The sequence below is a fragment of the Cherax quadricarinatus genome, chromosome 1 (genome assembly GCF_038502225.1).
Source record: "Cherax quadricarinatus isolate ZL_2023a chromosome 1, ASM3850222v1, whole genome shotgun sequence".
NCBI lineage: Eukaryota > Metazoa > Arthropoda > Malacostraca > Decapoda > Parastacidae > Cherax > Cherax quadricarinatus.
The window spans coordinates 555,704-583,100 of NC_091292.1; positions in this window are offsets into that span (position 1 = coordinate 555,704).

Here is a 27,397-nt window from a genome sequence, read left to right on the forward strand (position 1 = left end):
TGTCAGGCCCATACTGGAGGGTATGCAGCACCTGTTTGGAACCCGCACTTGATAAAGCACGTCAAGAAACTAGAGAAAGTACGAAGGTTTGCGACAAGGTTAGTTCCAGAGCTGAGGGAATGTCCTATGAAGAAAGATTAAGGGGAAATCGGCCTGACGACACTGGAGGACAGGAGGGTCAGGGGAGACATGATAACGACATATAAAATACTGCGTGGAATAGACAAGGTGGACAAAGACAGGATGTTCCAGGAGGGGACACAGAAACAAGAGGCCACAATTGGAAGTTGAAGACACAAATGAGTCAGAGAGATAGTAGGAAGTATTTCTTCAGTCATAGAGTTGTAAGGCAGTGGAATAGCCTAGAAAATGACGTAGTGGAGGCAGGAACCATACACAGTTTTAAGACGAGGTTTGATAAAGCTCATGGGGCAGGGAGAGAGATGACCTAGTAGCAATCAGCGAAGAGGCGGGGCCAGGAGCTATGACTCGATCCCTGAAACCACAAATAGGTGAGTACAAATAGGTGAGTACACACACACATACACACACACACAGACACACACAGACACACACACACACAGACACACACACACACACACACACACACACACACACACACAGGAACAAGCACTTGTAAGCTGTAGTACACACGCAAACACACACATACACAGGATTTCACACCGTCCTGTAAACTGACCATCTGAACCTGGACCATCTCTCTCCCCCTCTCTTCCTATCCTAGGTAGAGACCTATCTCTACCTTTCTCACTTTTTACCTATATCTCTCTCTCTACCTATCTCTCTCTCTCTCTTCCCTCTCCCATCTCTCCCCTCTAACATCTCTTACCTCTAACACCTCCCCCCCTCTAACATCTCTCCCCTCCCACACGTTACTGAATTCACAAACACAATGAGTAACTGTATGTTGCTACCAACAGTAACAAAACCTACAAGAGTTACAGAGACTAGTGTTTCCCTACTTGACCACATCTGGACCAACACCATATCCCCTTTAAAATCAGGCATAATTACAGATAATACCACAGACCACTACCCTACTTTCCTCATAACAACTCTTGGTAAATTACCCCAAGACACTACTAAAGTCACCTTCAGACTTCACAATGAGGCAGCCATTAATAACTTCACAACAGCTGTAGCAAAACATTGACTGGCACACTGAGCTAGAAATCAATACAGATATTGACGAATGTATTAATAATTTTCTAAAAAAGACTCAATACCTCTATAACAAGCACTGCCCTAAAAAAAACTATGCAGATGACAGCTAAGAGACTGAACAGTCCCTGGCTAACACCCCAGCATTCTCAAATCCATAAATACAAAACACCAATATGAAAAACAGTACAGAATGGGTCACATAACCAGAGACCAAACAAAACGTTACTCGTCAATCCTAACCAGCCTGATAAGAAGGGCAAAAAAATTGTATTATGAGAACAGATTATCCAACTTACGAGGTGATATAAAAAAGACCTGGAAAACCCTATCAGAAATTCTGGGAACAAAAAAGATATCACGAAATAGCGAAATAAAATTAGCAAAATCAGATGAACCCCAACTCCCACCAACAGAAACAGCAAACAGACTCAATGATTTCTTCTCCACTATAGGACAAAACCTTGCCAATAAAATCCCAAGCTCAGATACCCCACCAAATGACTACCTCACCGGCAACTACCCGAACACACTGTTCCTAGCTCCGACTAACCCATACGAAGTCTCCCTTATTATCAACGCACTAAAAAACAAGGCAGGAGATTTAAATACCTTACCACCCTTTATATACAAAAAAAGCGTCACAAGTGCTATCACCAATCATTGCAACACTCTTTAACAAATCCATTGAATCCTCCACCTTCCCTACAGTACTCAAAATAGCAAGGGTCACCCCGATCCACAAAGGAGGAGACCAAACAGAGTTGAATAACTATAGGCCAATATCCAACTTACACCCTCTCTCAAAAATCTTCGAAAAATTAATTCATAAACGAATCTACTCCTACCTTATCTCCCAAAACATACTCAACCCCTGCCAATTTGGATTCAGGCCTAATAAAAATACTAATGATGCTATTATACACATGCTAGAACATATATACACTGCAATAGAGAAAAAAGAAGTCCCACTGGGGATCTTCATTGACTTACGTAAAGCTTTTGATACAGTTGACCATGACTTGCTCCACGTAAAATTATCACACTATGGTATAAGAGGGCACTCCCTCAACTACCTCAAGTCATACCTCAGCAACAGAAGCCAATATGTGTACGCAAATGGGGCAAACTCTTCTGCACAACCAATTACAGTTGGTGTCCCACAGGGAAGTGTCCTTGGCCCTCTTCTCTTTCTCCTATACATAAATGACCTACCAAATGCTTCTCAATTACTCAAACCCACACTATTTGCTGATGACACAACATACGTCTTCTCCCACCCGAGCCCAGTCACGCTAGCCAATACTGTAAATACCGAATTACAGAAAATATCTACCTGGATGAGTACTAACAAACTTACACTAAACATTGACAAAACCTACTTCATTCAGTTTGGTAACAGAGCTACAGATGTCCCTCTTAACATAATGATAAACGGATCACCTATCACAAAGCTAACAGAGGGAAAATTCTTAGGAATCCACCTTGATAATAGACTCAAATTTCATACACATATACAACAAATTTCTAAGAAAATTTCCAAGACTGTAGGCATACTATCGAAGATACGGTACTATGCTCCACAGTCAGCCCTCCTGGCCCTATATCACTCTCTTATTTACCCCTATCTCACCTATGGAATTTGTGCATGGGGCTCAACAACAAGTAACCATCTCAGACCACTAATTACCCAACAAAAGGCTGCAGTTAGAATGATAACAAATTCTCACTACAGGCAGCACACTCCACCAATATTCAATACACTCAACCTACTCACCATACAAAACATCCATACTTATTACTGCACCTATTACATACATAGAACACTCAACTCTGATATTAACCCTCCCCTCAAACATCTCCTTGCCAACCTCAACAGAACACATGACCATAACACAAGGCACAGATCACTCTTTGATATTCCTCGTGTCCATCTCACGCTATGCAAAAACTCAATGCACATAAAAGGCCCTAAAATCTGGAATTCATTACCTGTAAATATAAAAGAAACACTACCTGTTTATAAATTCAAGTCTCTTCTCAAAGATCACTTACTCACCCAAAACCAAATAAATACTGAATAACTGAACCTTATAAATTGTATATCTTAAATGTTTCTCACAATTATATCACATAAATGTTAAACCTAAAACCCAATCTAACTTTATTATTTTTTAAATTCACTACCTAACAGAATACTCCATTCTACTGAATTTACAACAATGCATGCAACCATATGACCTGTCTTTGTAATACTCACTTGTGCTTTATAGTAATCAGTTTACATTAATGTTTTATCACTGATTTCATCATTGCTTAGTTAATCTTAAGTTAATTTTAAGCCAGCCCGTAATGCTATGCATAGTATAAGTGGCTTTGGCATGCTGCTCTTATCTGTATTTTTTTTTGTACCTCTGTAAGTGTGCTCAAATTATAAATAAATAAAAAAAATAAATAAATCTCTCCCCTCTCCCTTTCCCCATCTCTCTCCCCTCCTCCCCTCCCCTCTCCCCCCTAGCCTCTCTCTCTCCCCTCTCGCTCTTCCATCTCCTCCCTCTTTCCCCCCTTCTCCCCCTCTCTTTGCCTTCTCTCTCTCTCTCTCTCCCTCCCTCTCTCCCTCCCCTCTCTCCCCTCTCTCTCTCCCTCCCTCTCTCCTCCCTCTCCTCCCTCTCTCTCTCCTCTCTCTCTCTCTCTCTCTCTCTCTCTCTCTCTCTCTCTCTCTCTCTCTCTCTCTCTCTCTCTCTCTCTCCCTCTCTCTCTCTCTTGCTCTCTCTCTTCCCCATTTTCCCTTCTAACTCTCCCCTCTCCTACCCTTCCCTTCACTCTCTCCCCCTCTCTCTCTCACTCTCTCTCCCTCTCTCCGTCTCTCCCTCTCTCTCTCTCTCTCTCTCTCTCTCTCTCTCTCTCTCTCTCTCTCTCTCTCTCTCTCTCTCTCTCTCTCTCTCTCTCTCAACCTCTCTTCCCCATTTTCCTTCTAACTCTCCCCCTCTTCTACCCTTCCCTTCCTCTCTCTCCCCTCTCTCTCTCACTCTCCTCTCTCTTCCCCCTTTTCCTTCTCACTATCCCCCTCTCTCTACTACCCTCTCTCTCTCTCTCTCTCCATCTCTTCTCCATTTTTCCCTTCTCACTCTCCCCCTCTCCTTCCCTTCCCTCTCTTTCCCCCTCTCACACTCTCTCTCCCCCTTTCTCACTCTTCCCCTCTCTCTCTCCTTCTACCTTTCCCTTCTCTCTTCTCTCACAAAAGAAAAAAAAATGGTGGGGACTCGCAGGAACCAAGGATCAGATGAGAATGGTTCTGGTAGGGAGGAGTGGATGGAGGAGCAGTGGAAAAGGATGGAACAAGAGTGGGAGAGAAAATTAGGAGAGCTTTCTGAAAAAATGGAGAAAGAGCTCTCTGTGAAATTGGAAAAGAGGTCAAAGAATTGGGAGGCACAAGTCGAAACTGCAGTAGCCAAGATAAGGGTCCTAGAAGTTGAGATAAATAGGCTGAAACGAGTTACAGGGGCAGTGACCAGAGAAGACACAGCATATGAAGCTGCGAGGCCGAACAGGAAAGAAGGAATTATGAATTATGCTAAGGTCATATCAGCCTGCCAAGGAGGACCAAGGAGTGAAAAGGAAGAACAGCTGGTTGCAGATGGAGAGGGTGGTAGGTCGAATGCTGAGGCACAACCATGCTATCAAGAGCCACTGGAAAAATCAAGGGAGAAACTGACCACATACAGGCAGGATCCAGAGTCACAGAGGGTGAGGCAATGGGAGGAGGAAAGGGCAAAATCAGTGTTTATCCATGGGCTTCAGGAGAGAGAGGAAAGGACACACACTGAAAGGCAGCAGGAAGAAACAAAGGAGATTGAGAAAATCATCACGGAAATAGGTGAAGAGATGGACGAGATTGTAAATTTTCAGAGAATAGGGGGGTACTCGAAGGGGAGAAACCGACCAATCAAGCTGATTCTCAGGACGGAAACAGTGCAGAACAGGATCCTCCAAGAGAAACCACGATTGAAATACTCGGAAGAGTACAAGAGGGTGTTCCTAGACAGAGACAGAACAAAATCAGAATGACAGCAGCTGAGGGAGAGGACAAAAAAGCGAAAGAAGCTAGGAAAAGAGACAAGGATGGAACCAGCAGAGGTCAGTCAGAGCAGAACAGAACAGCAAGGGCAAGCACACACACAACTATTCTCAGAACCATACAACCTATCACACCATCCCAACACACACTACAATCCATACCCCCAGCCTCCACCCAACACCGAGCTATAGAATCCCACAGTATGCCACCAGGTCTCCCACCCTCACAGGCCCCCCAAACCACAGTGTTGGAAAGGAAACTGAAGGTATGGTACACAAACGCTGATGGAATAACAAATAAGTGGGAGGAGTGGCATGAAAGAGTCAAAGAAGCATCACCGGACATCATAGCTCTCACAGAAACCAAGCTTACAGGTATGATAACAGATGCCATCTTTCCAACGGGATACCAAATCCTGAGGAAAGACAGAGGGAACAGGGGGGGGGTGGAGGAGTGGCATTGCTGATCAAAAATCGCTGGAATTTTGATGAGCTGGAGAGAGGAGACAGCAGAGAAGAAAGTGATTACATAGCGGGAACGCTTCACTCTGGAGGTCCCAAGGTGGTAATAGCAGTGATGTATAACCCACCACAGAACAGCAGGAGGCCAAGGCAAGTGTACGACGGGAGCAATAGAGCGATGGTTGACACACTGGCTAGAGTGGCTAGAAGAGCTCATGTATGCAGGGCAAAGCTCCTGATCATGGGTGACTTTAACCACAAGGAGATCGATTGGGAGAACTTGGACCCACATGGGGGCCAAGATACATGGAGGGCTAAGATGATGGAGGTGGTACTGGAAAACTTCATGTGCCAACACGTAAGGGACACTACAAGAGAGAGAGGAGAGGATGAACCAGCAAGGCTGGACTTAGTATTCACCTTGAGTAGTGCAGATATCGAGGACATCACATATGAAAGACCCCTTGGGGCCAGTGACCATGTGGTTTTAAGCTTCGAATACACAGTAGAGCTACAAGTGGAGGGAGAAGCAGGAAGGCCAGGACGAAAGAAGCCAAACTACAAGAAAGGGGACTACACAGGAATGAGGAACTTCCTGAACGGGGTTCAGTGGGACAGAGAACTGGCAGGGAAGCCAGTTAATGAGATGATGGAATATGTAGCAACAAAATGCAAGGAGGCTGAGGAGAGGTTTGTACCTAAGGGTAACAGGAATAATGAAAAAGCCAGGATGAGCCCATGGTTTACCCAAAGGTGCAGGGAGGCAAAAACCAAGTGTGCTAGGGAATGGAAGAAATATAGAAGGCAAAGGACCCAGGAGAATAAGGAGAGCAGTCGTAGAGCCAGAAACGAATATGCACAGATAAGAAGGGAGGCCCAAAGACAATATGAAAACGACATAGCAGCGAAAGCCAAATCTGACCCGAAACTGTTGTACAGCCACATCAGGAGGAAAATAACAGTCAAGGACCAGGTAATCAGGCTAAGGAAGGAAGGAAGGAGGAGAGACAACAAGAAATGACCGTGAAGTATGTGAGGAACTCAACAAGAGATTCAAAGAAGTGTTCACAGAGGAGACAGAAGGAGCTCCAGAAAGACGGAGAGGTGGGGCACACCACCAAGTGCTGGACACAGTGCACACAACCGAGGAAGAAGTGAAGAGGCTTCTGAGTGAGCTAGATACCTCAAAGGCAATGGGGCCAGATAACATCTCCCCATGGGTATTGAGAGAGGGAGCAGAGGCGCTATGTGTACCCCTAACAACAATATTCAATACATCCATCGAAACAGGGAGATTGCCTGAGGCATGGAAGACAGCAAATGTAGTCCCAATTTTTAAAAAAGGAGACAGACATGAAGCATTAAACTACAGACCAGTGTCACTGACATGTATAGTATGCAAAATCATGGAGAAGATTATCAGGAGAAGAGTGGTGGAACACCTAGAAAGGAACGATCTCATCAACAGCAGCCAACATGGTTTCAGGGATGGGAAATACTGTGTCACAAACCTACTGGAGTTCTATGACATGGTGACAGCAGTAAGACAAGAGAGAGAGGGGTGGGTGGATTGCATTTTCTTGGACTGCAGTAAGGCGTTTGACACAGTTCCACACAAGAGATTAGTGCAAAACTGGAGGACCAAGCAGGGATAACACGGAAGGCACTACAATGGATCAGGGAATACTTGTCAGGAAGACAGCAGCGAGTCATGGTACGTGGCGAGGTGTCAGAGTGGGCACCTGTGACCAGCGGGGTCCCACAGGGGTCAGTCCTAGGACCAGTGCTGTTTCTGGTATTTGTCGACGACATGACGGAAGGAATAGACTCCGAGGTGTCCCTGTTTGCAGATGACGTGAAGTTGATGAGAAGAATTCATTCGATCGAAGACCGGTAGAACTACGAAGAGATCTGGACAAGCTGCAGACCTGGTCCAGCAATTGGCTCCTGGAGTTCAATCCCACCAAGTGCAAAGTCATGAAGATTGGCGAAGGGCAAAGAAGACCGCAGACGGAGTACAGTCTAGGGGGCCAGAGACTACAAACCTCACTCAAGGAAAAAGATCTTGGGGTGAGTATAACACCAGGCACATCTCCTGAAGCGCACATCAACCAAATAACTGCTGCAGCATATGGGCGCCTGGCAAACCTCAGAACAGCATTCCGACATCTTAATAAGGAATCATTCAGGACCCTGTACACCGTGTACGTTAGGCCCATATTGGAGTATGCGGCACCAGTTTGGAACCCACACCTAGCCAAGCACGTGAAGAAACTAGAGAAAGTGCAAAGGTCTGCAACAAGACTAGTCCCAGAGCTAAGAGGTATGTCCTACGAGGAGAGGTTAAGGGAAATCAACCTGACGACACTGGAGGACAGGAGAGATAGGGGGGACATGATAACGACATACAAAATACTGAGAGGAATTGACAAGGTGGACAAAGACAGGATGTTCCAGACATTGGACACAGTAACAAGGGGACACAGTTGGAAGCTGAAGACACAGATGAATCACAGGGATGTTAGGAAGTATTTCTTCAGCCACAGAGTAGTCAGTAAGTGGAATAGTTTGGGAAGCGATGTAGTGGAGGCAGGATCCATACATAGCTTTAAGCAGAGGTATGATAAAGCTCACGGCTCAGGGAGAGTGACCTAGTAGCGATCAGTGAAGAGGCGGGGCCAGGAGCTCGGACTCGACCCCCGCAACCTCAACTAGGTGAGTACAAATAGGTGAGTACACATACACACATACACACACACACACACACACACACACACACACACACACACACACACACACACACACACACACACACACACACACACACACACACACCAGGCACATCTGAAGCGAACATCAACCAAATAACTGCTGCAGCATATGGGCGCCTAGCAAACCTCAGAACAGCATTCCGACATCTTAATAAGGAATCATTCAGGAAACTAGAGAAAGTGCAAAGGTTTGCAACAAGACTAGTCCCAGAGCTATGAGGTATGTCCTACGAGGAGAGGTTATGGGAAATCAACCTGACAACACTGGAGGAAAGGAGAGATAGGGGGGACATGATAACGACATACAAAGTACTGAGAGGAATTGACAAGGTGGACAAAGACAGGATGTTCCAGAGATGGGACACAGCAACAAGGGGACACAGTTGGAAGTTGAAGACACAGATGAATCACAGGGTTGTTAGGAAGTATTTCTTAAACCACAGAGTAGTCATGAAGTGGAATAGTTTGGGAAGCGATGTAGTGGAGGCAAGTTCCATACATAGCTTCAACCAAAGGTATGATGAAGCTCACGGTTCAGGGAGAGTGACCTAGTAGGGACCAGTGAAGATGCGGAGCCAGGAGCTTGGACTCGACCCCTGCAACGTCAACTAGGTGAGTACACACACACACACACACACCAACGCGCGCGCGCACACACACACACACACACACACACACACACACACACACACACACACACACACCAACATGCACGCACACACACACATACACACATACACACACACACATGCACACACATATACAACAGGCCTAGTGTCTAATCGACATGTGCCTAGGACAAAATGGTAACTAACTAACACACACACACATATACACATACACACACACACATGCGCACTTACACACACACACATGCACACACATATACAACAGGCTAGTGTCTAATCGACATGTGCCTGGGACAAAATGGTAACTAACACACACACACACATATACACATACACACACACACATGCGCACTTACACACACACACATGCACACACATATACAACAGGCCTAGTGTCTAATCGACATATGCCTGGGACAAAATGGTAACTAACACACACACACACACACCAACACGCACACACACACACATACACACTTACACATACACACATGCACACACATATACAACAGGCCTAGTGTCTAATCGACATGTGCCTGGGACAAAATGGTAACTAACACACACACACACACACACACACATATACACATACACACACACACACACATGAACACACATATACAACAGGCCTAGTGTCTAATCGACATGTGCCTAGGACAAAATGGTAACTAACTAACACACACACACGGGTGAAAGGGACAGCCACCATGCAGTTGGGTAAGTATCTGAGAGTGAGGCGGGCGAGGGTAATATGTGGATCATTAACCAAGCCGCTGCTCAACCTGTTATATATAAATCACTGGTCGTGGGTCATCTGTGACTGTGTATGCAGAAGATGTGACTTTGTTGAGTAAAATGTACATGGGAGAAAACGGTGAACATAACAGGATATTAGAGAGGTCCAACATTTGGCTGCTGGAGTTCAATCCACAATAAGTGTCTGGCTAGATAAGTGGGGCAGGAGTGGGAGTACACACTACCAGGACACAAGCTACAAATCACCCAGGAATGACGTGTATCTGGTTAGGTTAGGTAAAGTTTGTCAGGAAGCAGGATGTTTTCTGATGTTGGTCTTAGTCCTATTATGAACTGTAATTGGAGCTTTTGGTCATGTGACCGAAGCCTTCCACTGGCTTACACCCCCCCACCCCTTCAAAAATTATGGCTATAATTATAACTGTTAGAGAGGCATCTTAACACGTATCTGGGAGTAAGGTCAACATTTATCATATTTTGAGTTGCAGGCGAAGTGCATAACCTCAGCAGACAGTGTGAGGCTCGGTCACTGTCACAGCAGCCATCAACAACCTCAGCAGACAGTGTGAGGCTCGGTCACTGTCACAGCAGCCATTAACAACCTCAGCAGACAGTGTGAGGCTCGGTCACTGTCACAGCAGCCATCAACAACCTCAGCAGACAGTGTGAGGCTCGGTCACTGTCACAGCAGCCATCAACAACCTCAGCAGACAGTGTACACCATGAGACAGTGTCATCATGAGACATTGTGCACCATGAGACAGTGTCATCATGAGACAGTGTACACCATGAGACAGTGTCATCATGAGACAGTGTACACCATGAGACAGTGTACACCATGAGACAGTGTACACCATGAGACAGTGTCCTCATGAGACAGTGTCATCATGAGACAGTGTACACCATGAGACAGTGTACACCATGAGACAGTGTACACCATGAGACAGTGTCCTCATGAGACAGTGTACACCATGAGACAGTGTACACCATGAGACAGTGTACACCATGAGACAGTGTACACCATGAGACAGTGTACACCATGAGACAGTGTCATCATGAGACAGTGTACACCATGAGACAGTGTACACCATGAGACAGTGTACACCATGAGACAGTGTACACCATGAGACAGTGTCATCATGAGACAGTGTACACCATGAGACAGTGTCATCATGAGACAGTGTACACCATGAGACAGTGTCCTCATGAGACAGTGTACACCATGAGACAGTGTACACCATGAGACAGTGTCCTCATGAGACAGTGTCATCATGAGACAGTGTACACCATGAGACAGTGTACACCATGAGACAGTGTCATCATGAGACATTGTGCACCATGAGACAGTGTACACCATGAGACAGTGTACACCATGAGACAGTGTCCTCATGAGACAGTGTCATCATGAGACAGTGTACACCATGAGACAGTGTCATCATGAGACAGTGTACACCATGAGACAGTGTCCTCATGAGACAGTGTCATCATGAGACAGTGTACACCATGAGACAGTGTCCTCATGAGACAGTGTACACCATGAGACAGTGTACACCATGAGACAGTGTCCTCATGAGACAGTGTCATCATGAGACAGTGTACACCATGAGACAGTGTCATCATGAGACAGTGTACACCATGAGACAGTGTCCTCATGAGACAGTGTCATCATGAGACAGTGTACACCATGAGACAGTGTACACCATGAGACAGTGTACACCATGAGACATTGTGCACCATGAGACAGTGTCATCATGAGACAGTGTACACCATGAGACAGTGTCATCATGAGACAGTGTACACCATGAGACAGTGTCCTCATGAGACAGTGTACACCATGAGACAGTGTACACCATGAGACAGTGTCCTCATGAGACAGTGTCATCATGAGACAGTGTACACCATGAGACAGTGTACACCATGAGACAGTGTCATCATGAGACATTGTGCACCATGAGACAGTGTACACCATGAGACAGTGTACACCATGAGACAGTGTCCTCATGAGACAGTGTCATCATGAGACAGTGTACACCATGAGACAGTGTCATCATGAGACAGTGTACACCATGAGACAGTGTCATCATGAGACATTGTGCACCATGAGACAGTGTCATCATGAGACATTGTGCACCATGAGACAGTGTCATCATGAGACAGTGTACACCATGAGACAGTGTCATCATGAGACAGTGTACACCATGAGACAGTGTCATCATGAGACATTGTGCACCATGAGACAGTGTCATCATGAGACAGTGTACACCATGAGACAGTGTCATCATGAGACAGTGTCATCATGAGACAGTGTACACCATGAGACAGTGTCATCATGAGACAGTGTACACCATGAGACAGTGTCATCATGAGACAGTGTCAACATGAGACAGTGTACACCATGAGATATTGTGCACCATGAGACAGTGTCATCATGAGACAGTGTACACCATGAGACAGTGTCATCATGAGACAGTGTACACCATGAGACAGTGTCATCATGAGACAGTGTCATCATGAGACAGTGTACACCATGAGACAGTGTCATCATGAGACATTGTGCACCATGAGACAGTGTCATCATGAGACAGTGTACACCATGAGACAGTGTCATCATGAGACAGTGTACACCATGAGACAGTGTACACCATGAGACAGTGTCATCATGAGACAGTGTACACCATGAGACAGTGTACACCGTGAGACAGTGTACACCATGAGACAGTGTCATCATGAGACAGTGTACACCATGAGACAGTGTCACCATGAGACAGTGTACACCATGAGACAGTGTACACCATGAGACAGTGTCATCATGAGACAGTGTCATCATGAGACAGTGTCATCATGAGACAGTGTACACCATGAGACAGTGTACACCATGAGACAGTGTCCTCATGAGACAGTGTCATCATGAGACAGTGTCATCATGAGACAGTGTCATCATGAGACAGTGTCATCATGAGACAGTGTACACCATGAGACAGTGTCATCATGAGACAGTGTACACCATGAGACAGTGTACACCATGAGACAGTGTACACCATGAGACAGTGTCCTCATGAGACAGTGTCATCATGAGACAGTGTCATCATGAGACAGTGTCATCATGAGACAGTGTCATCATGAGACAGTGTCATCATGAGACAGTGTCATCATGAGACAGTGTACACCATGAGACAGTGTACACCATGAGACAGTGAACACCATGAGACAGTGTCCTCATGAGACAGTGTCATCATGAGACAGTGTCATCATGAGACAGTGTCATCATGAGACAGTGTCATTATGAGACAGTGTCATCATGAGACAGTGTCATCATGAGACAGTGTCATCATGAGACAGTGTCATCATGAGACAGTGTACACCATGAGACAGTGTACACCATGAGACAGTGTCATCATGAGACAGTGTACACCATGAGACAGTGTACACCATGAGACAGTGTCATCATGAGACAGTGTCATCATGAGACATTGTGCACCATGAGACAGAGTACACCATGAGACAGTGTCCTCATGAGACAGTGTCATCATGAGACAGTGTCATCATGAGACAGTGTCATCATGAGACAGTGTCATCATGAGACAGTGTCATCATGAGACAGTGTCATCATGAGACATTGTGCACCATGAGACAGTGTACACCATGAGACAGTGTACACCATGAGACAGTGTACACAGTGTCATCATGAGACAGTGTCATCATGAGACAGTGTCATCATGAGACAGTGTCATCATGAGACAGTGTCATCATGAGACAGTGTACACCATGAGACAGTGTACACCATGAGACAGTGTCATCATGAGACAGTGTACACCATGAGACAGTGTACACCATGAGACAGTGTCATCATGAGACATTGTGCACCATGAGACAGTGTACACCATGAGACAGTGTCATCATGAGACATTGTGCACCATGAGACATTGTGCACCATGAGACAGTGTACACCATGAGACAGTGTCATCATGAGACAGTGTCATCATGAGACAGTGTCATCATGAGACAGTGTACACCATGAGACAGTGTACACCATGAGACAGTGTACACCATGAGACAGTGTACACCATGAGACAGTGTCACCATGAGACAGTGTACACCATGAGACAGTGTACACCATGAGACAGTGTACACCATGAGACAGTGTACACCATGAGACAGTGTACACCATGAGACAGTGTACACCATGAGACAGTGTCATCATGAGACAGTGTCATCATGAGACAGTGTACACCATGAGACAGTGTCATCATGAGACAGTGTCATCATGAGACAGTGTCATCATGAGACAGTGTACACCATGAGACAGTGTCATCATGAGACAGTGTACACCATGAGACAGTGTCATCATGAGACAGTGTCATCATGAGACAGTGTACACCATGAGACAGTGTCATCATGAGACAGTGTACACCATGAGACAGTGTCATCATGAGACAGTGTACACCATGAGACAGTGTACACCATGAGACAGTGTCCTCATGAGACAGTGTACACCATGAGACAGTGTCATCATGAGACAGTGTCATCATGAGACAGTGTACACCATGAGACAGTGTCATCATGAGACAGTGTACACCATGAGACCGTGTCATCATGAGACAGTGTACACCATGAGACAGTGTACACCATGAGACAGTGTACACCATGAGACAGTGTACACCATGAGACAGTGTCATCATGAGACAGTGTACACCATGAGACAGTGTACACCATGAGACAGTGTCATCATGAGACAGTGTACACCATGAGACAGTGTACACCATGAGACAGTGTCATCATGAGACAGTGTCATCATGAGACAGTGTACACCATGAGACAGTGTACACCATGAGACAGTGTACACCATGAGACAGTGTACACCATGAGACAGTGTCATCATGAGACAGTGTACACCATGAGACATTGTGCACCATGAGACAGTGTACACCATGAGACAGTGTCCTCATGAGACAGTGTACACCATGAGACAGTGTCATAATGAGACAGTGTACACCATGAGACAGTGTACACCATGAGACAGTGTACACCATGAGACAGTGTACACCATGAGACAGTGTACACCATGAGACAGTGTACACCATGAGACAGTGTACACCATGAGACAGTGTCATCATGAGACAGTGTCATCATGAGACAGTGTACACCATGAGACAGTGTACACCATGAGACAGTGTACACCATGAGACAGTGTACACCATGAGACAGTGTACACCATGAGACAGTGTACACCATGAGACAGTGTCACCATGAGACAGTGTACACCATGAGACAGTGTACACCATGAGACAGTGTACACCATGAGACAGTGTACACCATGAGACAGTGTACACCATGAGACAGTGTACACCATGAGACAGTGTCATCATGAGACAGTGTACACCATGAGACAGTGTACACCATGAGACAGTGTCATCATGAGACAGTGTCATCATGAGACAGTGTACACCATGAGACAGTGTCATCATGAGACAGTGTACACCATGAGACAGTGTACACCATGAGACAGTGTACACCATGAGACAGTGTCATCATGAGACAGTGTCATCATGAGACAGTGTCATCATGAGACAGTGTACACCATGAGACAGTGTCATCATGAGACAGTGTACACCATGAGACAGTGTACACCATGAGACAGTGTACACCATGAGACAGTGTACACCATGAGACAGTGTACACCATGAGACAGTGTCATCATGAGACAGTGTACACCATGAGACAGTGTCATCATGAGACAGTGTACACCATGAGACAGTGTACACCATGAGACAGTGTCATCATGAGACAGTGTCATCATGAGACAGTGTACACCATGAGACAGTGTACACCATGAGACAGTGTACACCATGAGACAGTGTACACCATGAGACAGTGTCATCATACACCATGAGACAGTGTACACCATGAGACAGTGTACATCATGAGACAGTGTACACCATGAGACAGTGTCATCATGAGACAGTGTACACCATGAGACAGTGTACACCATGAGACAGTGTACACCATGAGACAGTGTACACCATGAGACAGTGTACACCATGAGACAGTGTACACCATGAGACAGTGTACACCATGAGACAGTGTACACCATGAGACAGTGTACACCATGAGACAGTGTACATCATGAGACAGTGTACACCATGAGACAGTGTACACCATGAGACAGTGTACACCATGAGACAGTGTACACCATGAGACAGTGTACACCATGAGACAGTGTACACCATGAGACAGTGTACACCATGAGACAGTGTACATCATGAGACAGTGTACACCATGAGACAGTGTACACCATGAGACAGTGTACACCATGAGACAGTGTACATCATGAGACAGTGTACATCATGAGACAGTGTACATCATGAGACAGTGTACATCATGAGACAGTGTACACCATGAGACAGTGTACACCATGAGACAGTGTACACCATGAGACAGTGTACACCATGAGACAGTGTACACCATGAGACAGTGTCCTCATGAGACAGTGTCATCATGAGACAGTGTCATCATGAGACAGTGTCATCATGAGACAGTGTCATCATGAGACAGTGTCATCATGAGACAGTGTACACCATGAGACAGTGTCATCATGAGACAGTGTACACCATGAGACAGTGTACACCATGAGACAGTGTACACCATGAGACAGTGTCCTCATGAGACAGTGTCATCATGAGACAGTGTCATCATGAGACAGTGTCATCATGAGACAGTGTCATCATGAGACAGTGAGACACATCATGAGACAGTGTACACCATGAGACAGTGTACACCATGAGACAGTGTACACCATGAGACAGTGTCCTCATGAGACAGTGTCATCATGAGTCAGTGTCATCATGAGACAGTGTCATCATGAGACAGTGTCATTATGAGACAGTGTCATCATGAGACAGTGTCATCATGAGACAGTGTCATCATGAGACAGTGTCATCATGAGACAGTGTACACCATGAGACAGTGTACACCATGAGACAGTGTCATCATGAGACAGTGTACACCATGAGACAGTGTACACCATGAGACAGTGTCATCATGAGACAGTGTCATCATGAGACATTGTGCACCATGAGACAGTGTACACCATGAGACAGTGTACACCATGAGACAGTGTCCTCATGAGACAGTGTCATCATGAGACAGTGTCATCATGAGACAGTGTACAGACAATGTCATCATGAGACAGTGTCATCATGAGACAGTGTACACCATGAGACAGTGTACACCATGAGACAGTGTCATCATGAGACAGTGTACACCATGAGACAGTGTACACCATGAGACAGTGTCATCATGAGACATTGTGCACCATGAGACAGTGTACACCATGAGACAGTGTCATCATGAGACAGTGTCATCATGAGACAGTGTACACCATGAGACAGTGTCATCATGAGACAGTGTCATCATGAGACAGTGTCATAATGAGACAGTGTACACCATGAGACATTGTGCACCATGAGACAGTGTACACCATGAGACAGTGTCATCATGAGACAGTGTACACCATGAGACAGTGTACACCATGAGACAGTGTACACCATGAGACATTGTGCACCATGAGACAGTGTACACCATGAGACAGTGTGAGACAGTGTCATCATGAGACAGTGTCATCATGAGACAGTGTACACCATGAGACAGTGTACACCATGAGACAGTGTACACCATGAGACATTGTGCACCATGAGACAGTGTACACCATGAGACAGTGTCATCATGAGACAGTGTCATCATGAGACAGTGTCATCATGAGACAGTGTACACCATGAGACAGTGTACACCATGAGACAGTGTACACCATGAGACATTGTGCACCATGAGACAGTGTACACCATGAGACAGTGTCCTCATGAGACAGTGTACACCATGAGACAGTGTACACCATGAGACAGTGTACACCATGAGACAGTGTACACCATGAGACAGTGTACACCATGAGACAGTGTACACCATGAGACAGTGTACACCATGAGACAGTGTCATCATGAGACAGTGTACACCATGAGACAGTGTACATCATGAGACAGTGTCATCATGAGACAGTGTCATCATGAGACAGTGTACACCATGAGACCGTGTCATCATGAGACAGTGTACACCATGAGACAGTGTCATCATGAGACAGTGTCATCATGAGACAGTGTACACCATGAGACAGTGTCATCATGAGACAGTGTACACCATGAGACAGTGTCATCATGAGACAGTGTACACCATGAGACAGTGTACACCAGTGAGACAGTGTACACCATGAGACAGTGTCATCATGAGACAGTGTCATCATGAGACAGTGTACACCATGAGACAGTGTCATCATGAGACAGTGTCACCATGAGACAGTGTACATCATGAGACAGTGTACACCATGAGACAGTGTACACCATGAGACAGTGTACACCATGAGACAGTGTACACCATGAGACAGTGTCATCATGAGACAGTGTACACCATGAGACAGTGTACACCATGAGACAGTGTCATCATGAGACAGTGTACACCATGAGACAGTGTACACCATGAGACAGTGTCATCATGAGACAGTGTCATCATGAGACAGTGTACACCATGAGACAGTGTACACCATGAGACAGTGTACACCATGAGACAGTGTACACCATGAGACAGTCTCAACATGAGACAGTGTACACCATGAGACCGTGTGCACCATGAGACAGTGTACACCATGAGACAGTGTCCTCATGAGACAGTGTACACCATGAGACAGTGTCATAATGAGACAGTGTACACCATGAGACAGTGTACACCATGAGACAGTGTACACCATGAGACAGTGTACACCATGAGACAGTGTACACCATGAGACAGTGTACACCATGAGACAGTGTCATCATGAGACAGTGTCATCATGAGACAGTGTACACCATGAGACAGTGTACACCATGAGACAGTGTACACCATGAGACAGTGTACACCATGAGACAGTGTACACCATGAGACAGTGTACACCATGAGACAGTGTCACCATGAGACAGTGGACACCATGAGACAGTGTACACCATGAGACAGTGTACACCATGAGACAGTGTACACCATGAGACAGTGTACACCATGAGACAGTGTACACCATGAGACAGTGTCATCATGAGACAGTGTACACCATGAGACAGTGTACACCATGAGACAGTGTCATCATGAGACAGTGTCATCATGAGACAGTGTACACCATGAGACAGTGTCATCATGAGACAGTGTACACCATGAGACAGTGTACACCATGAGACAGTGTACACCATGAGACAGTGTCATCATGAGACAGTGTCATCATGAGACAGTGTCATCATGAGACAGTGTACACCATGAGACAGTGTCATCATGAGACAGTGTACACCATGAGACAGTGTACACCATGAGACAGTGTACACCATGAGACAGTGTACACCATGAGACAGTGTACACCATGAGACAGTGTACACCATGAGACAGTGTCATCATGAGACAGTGTACACCATGAGACAGTGTCAACATGAGACAGTGTACACCATGAGACAGTGTACACCATGAGACAGTGTCATCATGAGACAGTGTCATCATGAGACAGTGTACACCACGAGACAGTGTACACCATGAGACAGTGTACACCATGAGACAGTGTACACCATGAGACAGTGTACACCATGAGACAGTGTACACCATGAGACAGTGTACACCATGAGACAGTGTCCTCATGAGACAGTGTACACATCATGAGACAGTGTCATCATGAGACAGTGTCATTATGAGACAGTGTCATCATGAGACAGTGTCATCATGAGACAGTGTCATCATGAGACAGTGTCATCATGAGACAGTGTACACCATGAGACAGTGTACACCATGAGACAGTGTCATCATGAGACAGTGTACACCATGAGACAGTGTACACCATGAGACAGTGTCATCATGAGACATTGTGCACCATGAGACAGTGTACACCATGAGACAGTGTACACCATGAGACAGTGTCCTCATGAGACAGTGTCATCATGAGACAGTGTCATCATGAGACAGTGTCATCATGAGACAATGTCATCATGAGACAGTGTCATCATGAGACAGTGTACACCATGAGACAGTGTACACCATGAGACAGTGTCATCATGAGACAGTGTACACCATGAGACAGTGTACACCATGAGACAGTGTCATCATGAGACATTGTGCACCATGAGACAGTGTACACCATGAGATCATGAGACAGTGTCATCATGAGACAGTGTACACCATGAGACAGTGTCATCATGAGACAGTGTCATCATGAGACCATAATGAGACAGTGTACACCATGAGACAGTGTACACCATGAGACAGTGTACACCATGAGACAGTGTCATCATGAGACAGTGTACACCATGAGACAGTGTACACCATGAGACAGTGTACACCATGAGACAGTGTACACCATGAGACAGTGTCACTCATGAGACAGTGTCATCATGAGACAGTGTCATCATGAGACAGTGTACACCATGAGACAGTGTACACCATGAGACAGTGTACACCATGAGACAGTGTACACCATGAGACAGTGTACACCATGAGACAGTGTCATCATGAGACAGTGTCATCATGAGACAGTGTCATCATGAGACAGTGTACACCATGAGACAGTGTACACCATGAGACAGTGTACACCATGAGACATTGTGCACCATGAGACAGTGTACACCATGAGACAGTGTCCTCATGAGACAGTGTACACCATGAGACAGTGTACACCATGAGACAGTGTACACCATGAGACAGTGTACACCATGAGACAGTGTACACCATGAGACAGTGTACACCATGAGACAGTGTACACCATGAGACAGTGTACACCATGAGACAGTGTCATCATGAGACAGTGTCATCATGAGACAGTGTACACCATGAGACAGTGTCATCATGAGACAGTGTCATCATGAGACAGTGTCATCATGAGACAGTGTACACCATGAGACAGTGTCATCATGAGACAGTGTACACCATGAGACAGTGTCATCATGAGACAGTGTCATCATGAGACAGTGTACACCATGAGACAGTGTCATCATGAGACAGTGTACACCATGAGACAGTGTCATCATGAGACAGTGTACACCATGAGACAGTGTACACAATGAGACAGTGTCCTCATGAGTCAGTGTACACCATGAGACAGTGTCATCATGAGACAGTGTCATCATGAGACAGTGTACACCATGAGACAGTGTCATCATGAGACAGTGTCATCATGAGACAGTGTCATCATGAGACAGTGTACACCATGAGACAGTGTACACCATGAGACAGTGTACACCATGAGACAGTGTACACCATGAGACAGTGTCATCATGAGACAGTGTACACCATGAGACAGTGTACACCATGAGACAGTGTCATCATGAGACAGTGTACACCATGAGACAGTGTACACCATGAGACAGTGTCATCATGAGACAGTGTCATCATGAGACAGTGTACACCATGAGACAGTGTACACCATGAGACAGTGTACACCATGAGACAGTGTACACCATGAGACAGTGTCATCATGAGACAGTGTAAACCATGAGACAGTGTGCACCATGAGACAGTGTACACCATGAGACAGTGTCCCATGAGACAGTGTACACCATGAGACAGTGTCATAATGAGACAGTGTACACCATGAGACAGTGTACACCATGAGACAGTGTACACCATGAGACAGTGTACACCATGAGACAGTGTACACCATGAGACAGTGTCATCATGAGACAGTGTCATCATGAGACAGTGTACACCATGAGACAGTGTACACCATGAGACAGTGTACACCATGAGACAGTGTACACCATGAGACAGTGTACACCATGAGACAGTGTACACCATGAGACAGTGTCATAATGAGACAGTGTACACCATGAGACAGTGTACACCATGAGACAGTGTACACCATGAGACAGTGTACACCATGAGACAGTGTACACCATGAGACAGTGTACACCATGAGACAGTGTCATCATGAGACAGTGTACACCATGAGACAGTGTACACCATGAGACAGTGTCATCATGAGACAGTGTCATCATGAGACAGTGTACACCATGAGACAGTGTCATCATGAGACAGTGTACACCATGAGACAGTGTACACCATGAGACAGTGTACACCATGAGACAGTGTCATCATGAGACAGTGTCATCATGAGACAGTGTCATCATGAGACAGTGTACACCATGAGACAGTGTCATCATGAGACAGTGTACACCATGAGACAGTGTACACCATGAGACAGTGTACACCATGAGACAGTGTACACCATGAGACAGTGTACACCATGAGACAGTGTACACCATGAGACAGTGTCATCATGAGACAGTGTACACCATGAGACAGTGTCATCATGAGACAGTGTACACCATGAGACAGTGTACACCATGAGACAGTGTCATCATGAGACAGTGTCATCATGAGACAGTGTACACCATGAGACAGTGTACACCATGAGACAGTGTACACCATGAGACAGTGTACACCATGAGACAGTGTACACCATGAGACAGTGTACACCATGAGACAGTGTCATCATGAGACATTGTGCACCATGAGACAGTGTACACCATGAGACAGTGTCATCATGAGACAGTGTACACCATGAGACCGTGTCATCATGAGACAGTGTACACCATGAGACAGTGTACACCATGAGACAGTGTACACCATGAGACAGTGTACACCATGAGACAGTGTACACCATGAGACAGTGTACACCATGAGACAGTGTACATCATGAGACAGTGTACACCATGAGACAGTGTACACCATGAGACAGTGTACACCATGAGACAGTGTACATCATGAGACAGTGTACACCATGAGACAGTGTACACCATGAGACAGTGTACACCATGAGACAGTGTACACCATGAGACAGTGTACACCATGAGACAGTGTACACCATGAGACAGTGTACACCATGAGACAGTGTACATCATGAGACAGTGTACACCATGAGACAGTGTACACCATGAGACAGTGTACACCATGAGACAGTGTACATCATGAGACAGTGTACATCATGAGACAGTGTACATCATGAGACAGTGTACATCATGAGACAGTGTACATCATGAGACAGTGTACATCATGAGACAGTGTACACCATGAGACAGTGTACACCATGAGACAGTGTACATCATGAGACAGTGTACACCATGAGACAGTGTACACCATGAGACAGTGTACACCATGAGACAGTGTACACCATGAGACAGTGTACACCATGAGACAGTTGTGTACGAATGGTATATAATACCGACAAGATGAGAGTAAGACACATGTGCAACATCTGGGTATCTTTATTGTAGACGTTTCGCCATCCAGTGGCTTTATCATTACAAATTCTAGGACATAACTTGAAGACAGTAGAACTATGTACAGAAGATGAGGTAATCAGTCCCTCAACCTAGGAGTAGGTGCGAACAGCACCAGGTGCTGTTCGCACCTACTCCTAGGTTGAGGGACTGATTACCTCATCTTCTGTACATAGTTCTACTGTCTTCAAGTTATGTCCTAGAATTTGTATTGATAAAGCCACTGGATGGCGAAACGTCTACAATAAAGATACCCAGATGTTGCACATGTGTCTTACTCTCACCATGAGACAGTGTCATTTGTAGATGAATGGTTCAGAGAACCGACATGTTGATAAATTAGACACATGTGCAACTCTTGGGTATCTTTATTGAGGAAACGTTTCGCCACACAGTGGCTTCATCAGTCCATTCAAAGGAGAATCTTGAAGAACAGGAGGAGAATGAGGTAATCAGTCCCTCAACCTTGAGTCGATGTGGTCAGTCCATCAATCTTGAATAGAATACGGCATATGAGCGGAGAAGCAGCTTATAAACCGTATGGCAGGAGAGGTGTAGCAGTCATAGGTAGTGTCACATTTGTTCAATGTGGAAGTAGGTTGTGCCCAAGAATTAGGCAAGCGAAGAATTCCTAAGTATTAAGATCCCAAGAAGTTGCAGTGTCTGAACACATCGACTCAAGGTTGAGGGACTGATTACCTCATTCTCCTCCTGTTCTTCAAGATTCTCCTTTGTATGGACTGATGAAGCCACTGTGTGGCGAAACGTTTCCTCAATAAAGATACCCAAGAGTTGCACATGTGTCTAATTTATCAACATGTCGGTTCTCTGAACCATTCATCTACAAACCTGTCAGACACTGCAACTTCTTGGGATCTTAATACTTAGGAATTCTTCGCTTGCCTAATTCTTGGGCACGACCTACTTCCACATTGAACAAATGTGACACTACCTATGACTGCTACACCTCTCCTGCCATACGGTTTATAAGCTGCTTCTCCGCTCATCTGCCGTATTCTATTCAAGATTGATGGACTGAACACATCCACTCAAGGTTGAGGGACTGATTACCTCATTCTCCTCCTGTTCTTCAAGTTTCTCCTATGTATGGACTGATGAAGCCACTGTGTGGCGAAACGTTTCCTCAATAAAGATACCCATTTATTTCCATACCCAAGAGTTGCACATGTGTCTAATTTATCATCGAGACAGTGTCATCATGAGACAGTGTACACCATGAGACAGTGTCATCATGAGACAGTGTACACCATGAGACAGTGTCATCATGAGACAGTGTACACCATGAGACAGTGTCATCATGAGACAGTGTACACCATGAGACAGTGTCATCATGAGACAGTGTCATCATGAGACAGTGTCACCATGAGACAGTGTCACCATGAGACAGTGTACACCATGAGACAGTGTACACCATGAGACAGTGTACACCATGAGACAGTGTACACCATGAGACAGTGTCATCATGAGACAGTGTCACCATGAGACAGTGTCACCATGAGACAGTGTACACCATGAGACAGTGTCATCATGAGACAGTGTCACCATGAGACAGTGTCACCATGAGACAGTGTACACCATGAGACAGTGTACACCATGAGACAGTGTACACCATGAGACAGTGTACACCATGAGACAGTGTACACCATGAGACAGTGTCATCATGAGACAGTGTCACCATGAGACAGTGTCACCATGAGACAGTGTACACCATGAGACAGTGTACACCATGAGACAGTGTACACCATGAGACAGTGTACACCATGAGACAGTGTACACCATGAGACAGTGTCATCATGAGACAGTGTCACCATGAGACAGTGTCACCATGAGACAGTGTACACCATGAGACAGTGTACACCATGAGACAGTGTACACCATGAGACAGTGTACACCATGAGACAGTGTCATCATGAGACAGTGTACACCATGAGACAGTGTACACCATGAGACAGTGTACACCATGAGACAGTGTCATCATGAGACAGTGTACACCATGAGACAGTGTACACCATGAGACAGTGTCACCATGAGACAGTGTACACCATGAGACAGTGTACACCATGAGACAGTGTACACCATGAGACAGTGTACACCATGAGACAGTGTACACCATGAGACAGTGTCATCATGAGACAGTGTACACCATGAGACAGTGTCATCATGAGACAGTGTACACCATGAGACAGTGTCACCATGAGACAGTATCACCCTTAGACAGTGTCACCATGAGACAGCGTCACCATGAGACAGTGTCACAATGAGACAGTGTCACCATGAGACAGTGTCACCATGATACAGTGTCACCATGAGACAGTGTCACCATGAGACAGTGTCACCATGAGACAGTGTACACCATGAGACAGTGTACACCATGAGACAGTGTACACCATGAGACAGTGTACACCATGAGACAGTGTCATCATGAGACAGTGTACACCATGAGACAGTGTACACCATGAGACAGTGTACACCATGAGACAGTGTCATCATGAGACAGTGTACACCATGAGACAGTGTACACCATGAGACAGTGTCACCATGAGACAGTGTACACCATGAGACAGTGTACACCATGAGACAGTGTACACCATGAGACAGTGTACACCATGAGACAGTGTACACCATGAGACAGTGTCATCATGAGACAGTGTACACCATGAGACAGTGTACACCATGAGACAGTGTCACCATGAGACAGTGTACTGATCCCCACTCGGATTTAACCCCATTTATGGACACTCTTTGCTTCCTGTCTGTGAGCCATGATTCGATCCACGAGAGCACCCTTCCCCCAATGCCATGAGCTGCTACTTTCTTCAACAGTCTTTGGTGCGGAACTCTGTCAAATGCCTTACTAAAATCTAAGTAAATAATATCAAATTCTTTGTCGTGGTCAACAGCCTCAAAAGCTTTACTGAAGAAAGTTAATAAATTAGTTAGACAAGACCGGCCTCTTGTGAATCCATGCTGAGTATCATTAATCAAGCTATGCTTATAAGAAGCCATCTCGATAAGCATAGCTTGATTAATGATACTCAGCATGGATTCACAAGAGGCCGGTCTTGTCTAACTAATTTATTAACTTTCTTCAGTAAAGCTTTTGAGGCTGTTGACCACGACAAAGAATTTGATATTATTTACTTAGATTTTAGTAAGGCATTTGACAGAGTTCCGCACCAAAGACTGTTGAAGAAAGTAGCAGCTCATGGCATTGGGGGAAGGGTGCTCTCGTGGATCGAATCATGGCTCACAGACAGGAAGCAAAGAGTGTCCATAAATGGGGTTAAATCCGAGTGGGGATCAGTAACAAGTGGCGTTCCACAGGGATCAGTCTTGGGCCCGTTGTTGTTTATAATATATATCAATGATCTTGATGAAGGAATTACTAGTGATATGAGCAAATTCGCCGATGACACGAAGATAGGTAGGATAATTGATTCAAACGTAGATGTTAGGGAACTTCAGGAGGATTTAGACAAACTCTACTCTTGGTCAGAAAAGTGGCAGATGCAGTTCAATGTAGATAAATGCAAGGTTCTGAAGCTCGGGAGTGTCCATAACCCTAGCACTTATAAGTTAAATAATGTAGAACTTAACCATACAGATTGCGAAAAGGACTTGGGGGTTATGGTAAGCAGCAACCTTAAACCAAGACAGCAATGCCTAAGCGTACGTAATAAGGCAAATAGATTACTGGGATTTATATCAAGAAGTGTAAGCAACAGAAGTCCAGAGGTCATACTGCAGCTTTATACATCATTAGTAAGGCCTCACCTAGATTATGCAGCTCAATTCTGGTCTCCATATTACAGAATGGACATAAATTCGTTAGAAAACATTCAGCGTAGGATGAAATCTTCCTTATGAAGAAAGATTGAAGACTCTTAAGTTACATTCACTTGTTAGACGAAGAATGAGGGGAGACCTGATCGAAGTGTATAAATGGAAGATAGGTGTTAATAAAGGGGATATTAACAAGGTCTTGAGGATATCTCTCCAAGAGAGAACCCGCAGTAATGGATTTAAATTAGATAAGTTTAGATTTAGAAAGGACATAGGCAAGTATTGGTTTGGAAATAGGGTAGTTGATGAGTGGAACAGTCTACCTAGTTGGGTTATTGAGGCTAGGACTTTGGGTAGTTTCAAATTTAGGTTGGATAAGTACATGAGTGGGAGG